The following is a 9,324-nucleotide window of genomic DNA, read 5'->3' as shown; positions in this document are numbered from 1 at the left end:
CGCGACCACCACACCTCCTTTCCATCTTCTGCTGATGTGTAACATCGTGAAGACGAAATCGCTGCCGCTGCTGTCCGGTGGAGGCGACCTCCACTTTTCCTGCTACTTACACCACGACTGAAGACCGGAGATCGGAGATAGTGTGACAACCTGAAATTTATCCCGTCATTTTTAACCACATCTTTCGTTAATAAAACCGCTTTATTAGTTGTCCGTTAACCTTTTTGGACTAGGTTAATTAAATTGGGACTTATTATGACTTCGTAAGGGTTGAAAAAAGTTAGAAACACCCTCAATAATTCCTTGAAAAGTTTTAGTTACAACCAAGTCAAAATACGGCCATTTAATCGGGTGCGACCAAAAGCCCCGTTTAACGTCAATATCGGTAGATTTCCACCGAGCCACAAACTCAAACCCCTATATAAGGGTGAGTGGACTCCATTTGAGACTTTTCACTCTCTCTCTACACCCTCTCTCTACAAGTTGCTTTCGATCCAAAAACCGCCCATTTCGAGCCCCAAACTAGTAAGTGATCTACCCTAACTTGTTGTTTAGCTCATTTAACATGCAAATTTGTGTTTAAGACATCCAATAGGGGCCAAATCATGTGTTTACGGCCCAAGAACACTCTTGGACCGTAAACACCCATAAGTGGGGTTTTGAAGCCCCAAAACCCTTCCAAATCACTCCTAGGGCTTAGATATGACTTGGAGACTTGCATGTACGAGCTTAGAACACCAAAACCTTATTATATGGAGAGTAAACATGAGTTTATGGCCCAAGAACACTCTTGGACCGTAAACCCCTCTTCAAGGGCTGTGAACACCTTTTAAGGTGTTAGAATTGCCCTCAAACACCTCCTATGGCTTGGGAAAATGTCTAGAATCAACCACAAACAAAGTAGGGGCTTTAAACATCAATTAAACCAAGGACTTAGGAGTTTACGGCCGTAAAACCCCCTAGGATTGGTCCATGGGCCGTAAACTCCCAAAAGGAGGCCAAATGATGCCCTAACTTCCCTATATGGCTTGGAAAAATGCATAGAACTTTATACCCTTCCATTTAAGACCTTAATATACATAAGGAAAGGGAATGTAAGAGTTTACGGCTGTAAACTCCTTGTTTACTGCCGTAAACTACTCAAATGGTCCTTATGTTGTTCAATTTCCATTCCAATGCCTTAAAACTAAGTCTAGCATCACCCCTCAAGAGTTTAAGACCATTAAGCATCCTAGAACACCCCCACCATGAGTTTACGGCCGTAAACTCATGGGGAGTTGGTCATTTGGGCCGAAAACTCCATAAGGAGTTTACTCTTGAAGAGCAAACTCCATATACAAGTCATACACACCCTTAGATGATACCCGAGCCACTCCTAGCAGTTGACCAAAGTGTTTTCCGCACATTAGGATGCTTATACATGTTTAATTAGTATTATAATTACTAATTGTATGTAAACATATGTCTCCGTATGTTAATAGGTCACTAAGTGTGCTCAAGTCTTCACTTGAAACCGAGCACCCAACCGGCACCCCCATCCGATCCACTTACGACAGGTGAGTTCATACCCCTGAATCAACCTTTTAAATGATTTTAACTGCTTTTATAGGGGGTAATACAAGTTGACCTATACAGTTATTATATAAATCACATGTGGTTGATAACTGTATAGCAAAATGGATTTTCGTATGTTATACTTGTCATACGCCAAAACCGAGGACGGCGGAATACGTTCTGGGGTGGAGGACGTCATATTCAGTATCATAACAATGCATAATAGTAAAAGCAAGCAACCACATCCATTGCATTAATATAATATTTGTAATACAAGCGTGTTCTGTACATTTATGTAGACACTAAAAGTATAAACAAAATAAAAGATGAGTCTTATATGTGCTCCATCTTCCAAAAGCTGTACCAGTAGCTGCTTATTGTCTCCCTGAGAGTACAAGTTATTTTGAAAACGAGTATCAGCATAAAGCTGGTGAGTTCATAAGTATTTAGTGTCATTTCTTGTATAAAATTATTTACAAATCACATGGTATGACATTTATTAACAAAGTTTGAAGATGGTTTGATTCCTAGAAAATCCCATATTTTCCAGCAAAAGTAGTCTTCTACCAAGACTTAGTTATTTGTAAGTTGTTTCTTTGAAAATGTAATAGTTTTCTCATGAAAATATTAGAATTAAAAATATAGTTTTGAACTTGTTCAATATAGAGAAATAATAGAGTTTCACCCCAGCAGCATCACTGCCGGTTAAGTGTATTAGTGAATGTAAACTCTGGATAGTATCAACTATGTGTACACCTCGGGATGTGTGTTTAATTAAGGTTTGAATGTGAGCTTGTATGTAACCATACTGAGTGATAGTAGTGTAGTGGCTGACCCTCCAGGTCACCAATAGTGTAGTAGTGTTTTGTTATCCCTGGGCCTAAAAGGCTCGGACTGTAGCTAACAGTCGGGATGGGGGAAAATCCGTCCCGTATAGATCTATACACGTAGTGGTCGCTCTCCCTCCAGGAGACGATGATTACCCGACGATCGCATAGCGATAGGTCGTATAGAGAAATAATGCATCACATTCTGTTGTAGTATTTTCTCTTATATAGTATATAGTGTTCTCTTAGTATACCGTGTTTTGTACTCTTGAAGTAGTTTATAGTATTTCTCCTTGTAGTAGATAGTGTTTCCTTAGTATAGTTTTTGTGTACTCTTTGCATAGTGTATTGTACTTATAGCCTTGTAATTGTACTGACCATAGTGTGTATCATAGTAACATCAGAAATGAGTGGTAATCCTTAACTATACCTATTATAGTTAAATAGAGTACTTGATTGAGTGTCTTCGATATGTAGGAGTATCGAACTAGAGTGAAAACTTTTATATCTAACACAAATATATAAGATATATAACTAAGTATTCAACATCAGTCGGACAGATAACCTAGCACCCTAAGTCCACAATCAAACAAGAACAGGAAATAAGGTCAGTTATCAATTCTAAGTCCTTCAATACCTACTTATATAAATATATTGGTGCAGACATGATTTGAGAATAATTTAAGTTTTGAAAACATTGAAAATTTGTTTTAAGACAATTGATTTGTGAAAATGAGGTTGACAAACATATGAAATAACTTTACTGACCAGGTACTTTGAAATGTAGAAAATCCTTTTGTTAGCTAGTTTTAAATCACGTGTGATTGATATTGTAGTGTATTGAATTCAACTTGTATCCCCCCCCATAAAAGCATATAAAACATTTGAAAAGTTAATTAAGGGGTATGAACTCACCGTTAAATGTAGGGTTCGAGTATGCCATTCGTATAAGTGTTGAGTGTCAACGGATGTTCTGAACGCAAGTAGCCCCTATTAATCATATGGTGACACATATATAAGTTAGAGCTAGGGTGTTTCATTACTAAACATGATGGGAAATCACCCTAAGGGCTTGGAATCACTAGGACTAAGTGTCCCATGTTCTACACTCAATGATCCATACAAGTTTAAGGCCAAATATGGGTGTTAGGGTGTGTGTTTAGCCATAAAGATGGGTGTGCGGTTGGGAAATGCGGCCAGACTTGTGTGTGAGGCTGCACACTAGAGTGTGCGGCCGTACACAGGGGTGTGAGGCCATACACTCCTTGTTTGAGTCCTATGTGTCGATTGAGTGGCTTTTCTCTCACTTTGGAGGGTGTTTTGAGTGTGTGTGGCCACCTGATGAAGGTGTGCGGCTGCACTCCTTCATGGGATGAAGAACACGAAGAACATTATGAGTTTGAGGCTTGGATTTAAGTGTTTTACCTCTATGACAAGCTGAATGATGATGTTCTTCACGTTTTGGAAGCTTTCTGAGTGTTCTTGGGTGGTTTTCTAGAGAGACAAAATATAGAGAGAGAGAGAAAGGATGCAGCCAAAAGTGAATGGAAGGGGGTCCTCCACTTTATATAGGGTTGAGTGTAAGGCTGGAGGGGTTTGCTACTGGGTGTGCGGCTGGCTGGCCGCACACACTAGTGTGCGGCCGCACACACCTCTCTTGGTGTGTTTGGCGGAATTTTTTGATGCAACACCGTTCCAAACCCTTCCTAAGGTCCATATCTATGATATATTAAGCCTATAGCACTCGTGCGGACTCAACATTCTGTTAAAAGATGCTAAATTCAAGTAAATTATAGATATGTGGATCGATTTCACAGTGTAAAAGTGTCGGGTTGTCACATCCTCCCCCGTTAGGGGAATTTCGTCCCGAAATTAGAGTCTAAGAAACTAAGTTATTACAAGTAACTAAGTAAAAAGATGGGGATATTTAAGTTTCATTTGATCTTCTTGCTCCCAAGTGAACTCTGGTCCTCGTTTGGCATTCCAGCGAACCTTCACTATAGGGATGCGACTTTGCTTCGTTCGTTTGACCTCTCGATCCATGATCTCCATCGGTTCTTCCACGAAGTTGAGGCTCTCGTTAATCTCAATCTCATCTAGTGGGATTACAAGAGTCTCATCAGATAGACACTTTTTCAAGTTTGAGACGTGGAATGTAGGATGTATGTTACTAAGCTCGCGAGGTAGATTGAGTTTGTAAGCCACGGAGCCGATTCTCGCGAGAATCTCGAAAGGACCTATGTATCTCGGACTCAGCTTTCCACGCTTTCCAAAGCGTATCGTGCCTTTCCAGGGTGAGACTTTCAAAAGGACTCGGTCTCCCACCTGGAATTCCAAAGGTTTTCTTTGTTTGTCGGCGTAACTTTTCTGTCGGTCTCTAGCAGCCAGTGTTCTAAAAGGCGCGCCATGGCGTGAGGCACGGCGTCGCCGTTATGAAAAGCTTCATAACGTTGCTGTTAGGCGTGGCGCGTGGCAAGGCGTGATATGGCGGGCAATGGCGCGTTATGGTGTGTTATGGCGCATGTTTTTTCGTTTGAAACACGTTTTTTTACTCTTTTTTATACCTTTTCTAATCGGACATACAAGTATTGTGTTTTTTATTAACTTTCTATTATTAGTTGTTGATATAACACTTCTAAAAACTAGATATATTTGATATAAATTTATATTTATGCGGTAATATAATTATAAATTAATACAAAATCGCCGCTTTACATCACGCCTTGAAAAACGCCATGGCTCGCCATAACTCGTTAAGCTTGAGGCTTGGCCTTGCCGCCACGCCACGCCTCATGCCTTTTAGAACCTTGCTAGCAGCTTTCAATCTTTCACGAATCTGAACTGTCACACCCCAAAACCGGAACGGCGGAAATGTTCTGGGATGGATGACGTCATATCAAGTATCACAACATATGCAGTATAATAATCAAAGTACAACAACCATTGCATTAATAGTAATAGTTTTACATAGTTTACATCACATAGAAACATCAAAGTAATACAAGTAATAATATAGGTGCAACTTGGTACTAAACTGTCTTCACTAAAAGCTCCTAGGATGTACCTGTCTATTGCTGACCTGAGAATACAAGTTATTTGAAAGCGAGTATCAACATTTTTATAAATGCTGGTGAGTTTATAAGTATTTAGTGTCATTTTATTCAAATAACTTTATACAAGTAGTAGTTTAGAATCAACGGTGTATTAGATTCTTTTCCAGAAAATCCTATATTTTCTAAACAAAAGCAGTCTTCTACCAAGACCCGATCGAGTTGTGTTTTAAAGAGTAATTTTCCCTGAAATACTATCATTACTAAAATACGGTATTTTATTTAAAGGAAGTAGAAGAATATCACTAGTAAAATACAAGGGAAAATAACATATGCCTCAGCAGAAGATACTGCTGACCAAGGCAAGAAATCATAGACTCCAAGAGAGTATTGAGTGAACGACAAAAGGAAACACAGACCCCAGACGGTATCAAATGAAAGATACAACTTGCAAGGTCTGGAACAGTGAACACAGACCCCAGACAATATCAAATGAATGATACGTTTAACAAGGTCTAAAACAAAGAGACAAAGACCCCAGACAGCATCAACTGAATGATACGTCTAGCAAGGTCTAAAACAAAGAGTGGTCTTAAAGGTGTTGTTTCAAAAATACAGTGTTAATTCCCGTTACCTTAAGGCCATGAATTATAAGGTAACCCCGAGATACTCGTAACCATACTGATAGACACTAGAGAACTTGACGCCCTGCAAGCGTCGGAAAGAATGTGACAGTTGTCACCCCTTGGCTTGGTAGGCCGTGGACTGTAGCTAGCAGTCAGGGTGTGGGGTGTCAATCCCATATAGATCTATACACACAATGCCCGCTCTCCCTACAGGAGACTCTGGTTACCAACTTGACAACGGAGAAGGCCGTGTCCCGAAGATGCATCTCGTATAGTGATTTCTGATGTAAATACTGAGCTAATGATAGAGACTCACAAATAAACTGACCGGCGTAAACCTATATGTCTATACATGTATACATAATATATAATTAATGATCAAACGACCTTCGGACGGATATCTGATCCCACCAGACCACATCCCAACGAGGAAAAGGAAATAGGGCGAACTAGCCTTCCTAAGTCCTCTAAACATTATTTATATAACTATACAAGTACAGGCATACATTTAACTAAGTAGAAGCATTTAAAGAAGTTGAAGTGTTTATCAAAGTAGAAGTGTTTCATGAAGTAGAAGTGTTAACAAGTAGAAGCGTATCACGAAGTAGAAGCGTATCACGAAGTAAAAGCGTATCACGAAGTAAAAGCGTATCACGAAATAAAAGCGTTAACAAAGTAATAGCATTTAACTAAGTAGGAGCATTAACTAAGTATAAGTATAACGAAGAGTAGTATCTAACAAAGTAGGAGTATAAAAACATGGAAAAATACTTTGATGAAAACTTTGGAAAACCTTTATACTTAAGAAAATCATGACTTGGTATTCTTTTGTAAAATAAGTTTGAAAACCTTTATAAATCCTTTGAAAACCTTTCATAAACAAGTTTTAAATGAACTTTGATAAAAAATTATAGGTAAAGAAATCCTTTGTTTAAAATATTGTTGTAACTAAATCTGAAATAAAACATACAGCGCGAGAGTCAATTTGAGAAAAGCTTTGAACAAGTAAAGACGTTTTAGAAAACCATTTACAGTATCATATTTGGTAAAGCAGTTAACAGTGTAATAAATTCTTGTGCATGCGGGTTATCAATCACATGTGATTGATATGATAACTGGCATGTTTTAACTTGTATTCCCCCCCCCCCCCATAAAAGCATGTAAAAACATTTAAAAGGTTAATTCAGGGGTAAGAACTCACCTGTTGTAAGCGGATCACACGAAAATGCCGAATGGGTGCTCGGTGTCAAGTAAAGACTTGAACACACTTGGTGACCTATTAACATATGATGACATATGTTTACATACAATTAGTAAATATAATACTAATTAAATACGTATACGCATCCTAAAATGCGGAAAACACTATGGTTAAGTGCTAGGAGTGTCCCGGGTAACATCTAAGGGTGTTTATGGCCTAGATAGGGAGTTTACTCTTCAAGAGTAAACTCTTTATAGAGTTTACGGCCCTAAGACCTTGTCCCCATGAGTTTACGGACGTAAACTCATGGATGGTGTGTTCTTTGATGCATTTGATGGGTTTTAGCTATAAGAACATCCTATGTGCTCATACAAACCCTAATGCTTGGATCTAGGTTTCTCTATTGTAGATGCAAGTTATCCAAGACTATAAACCCTAATTCTAGCATACAAGTAATCATATTAACATAAGAATGGGTTTAAGATATTACCTTGATTGTTATATAGCAATAACAATCCCAAATCCTTCTTGTATTGACTTTAGAAAGCTTAGAGTCACAAATGTCACTCCTCTAATGGTTCACAAACACCAAGAGCAAGAGGATGAAGAGGAGAGAGGATGGAGGCTGCCCAAAACGTGTACTAACCCTAGAGAACAAGTTCACCACGTGGTTGAGCCATAAGGTTGTTGAGTTTTGGCCATATGAACATTCCTATGTGCACATACAACCCTAATGCTTGGATCTAGGTTTCTCTAATTAAACATGCATTGGATCCAAGACTTCTAATAACTAATAGAGTATAAGAACACTACAAAATCAAAGTTAGAAGTATACCTTGAAACACTTGTTTGATCTTCTTGTTCTTGGAGCTTTAGAGTCACAAATGTCACTCCTCTAATGGCTTACAAACCCCAACTAGCAAGAGGATGATTTGAGAGAGAGGAGAGGGAATAGAAATCGGCCATGGTTTCTTTGCTTTAGCAGAGGTGCCGATTTTCCTTGCCCAAAGGGTCTATTTATACTTGTAAGGCTCCTAGGGTTTCACCCTTAAACCCTAGTTGGATAATCTTTACTCAAAGCAATCCAAATCCTTTCCAAGATAAGCCCTTGGACGATTTGTGGCTTATCCCAAGCCCTAGAAATCGTCCAACCCTATCCATAAAGGATTTACAGCCCAAAGTGTAACTATCAAACAATTGACAGTTTATACCCTCTTATTTAATTAATCTCTTTAAGTCACCAATTTAATTCTAATCAATTTATAACTTATATTAATCAAATAACAATATCATTATTCCTTATATTATTCTCATAATATATTAATAATATTTATTCTCTCATAACAAATCATCCTGTCAAGTTGCTATGGTGAATGCAACCCAAAAGGACCATGCATAATCGGGTCAAATACTTGCCTAATATAGTTGCAGCCTTAGACACTATTCCAACAGTCTCCCACTTGGATAAGTCTAGTAACTATATGCACAAGTACAAATCGATTTGCAATCGTAGCTCTCAAAGACACTGTCAAACTCTGATCTAATCAATCTTGTCCTTTAGATAAGGGATCGTACAGTCCTCTGTTAGATATCATGCTGACAATTCTATGGAATAATTGGTCTAGCATTTTGGTTTCTCGGTCTCCGATTCATTTGACATAGAACTTAATCGAACACATCAATTTAGTTCTGACCGGGCCCGGCACATAAGTCAAATCAAATCATCGAGTGGCCGAGATATCGCTTTTACCCTCTTGGGATAAAAGTAACAGATAAACTTCGACTTATATGCATTTACTTATTCATTAATCAACTATACACAACAATGCTTTTTATAACACCGAGTTACTGATGCGTTTTCACATTATCAATGTACAACCAATTAACAAATAACAAACCATATATCTAGGTTTAAGACTATATGATATTATCGTCTTGCGATCAATCTTTTATATCATATTCCACAAGGTGATTCCAGCAAGCGCGGGTTTGTTCCAATGCTCAAAACCAGTTCATAAGCACTCATGAACGTTGCAGCAACCCTTTGCTATGTCTAATACCATTTA

This window comes from Lactuca serriola, chromosome 8 (assembly GCF_051521515.1).
Source record: "Lactuca serriola cultivar US96UC23 chromosome 8, Lser_US96UC23_V15, whole genome shotgun sequence".
NCBI classification, from domain to species: Eukaryota; Viridiplantae; Streptophyta; class Magnoliopsida; order Asterales; family Asteraceae; genus Lactuca; species Lactuca serriola.
The sequence above is the reverse complement of the archived record's forward strand: the minus strand, read 5'-3'. Positions refer to the sequence as shown.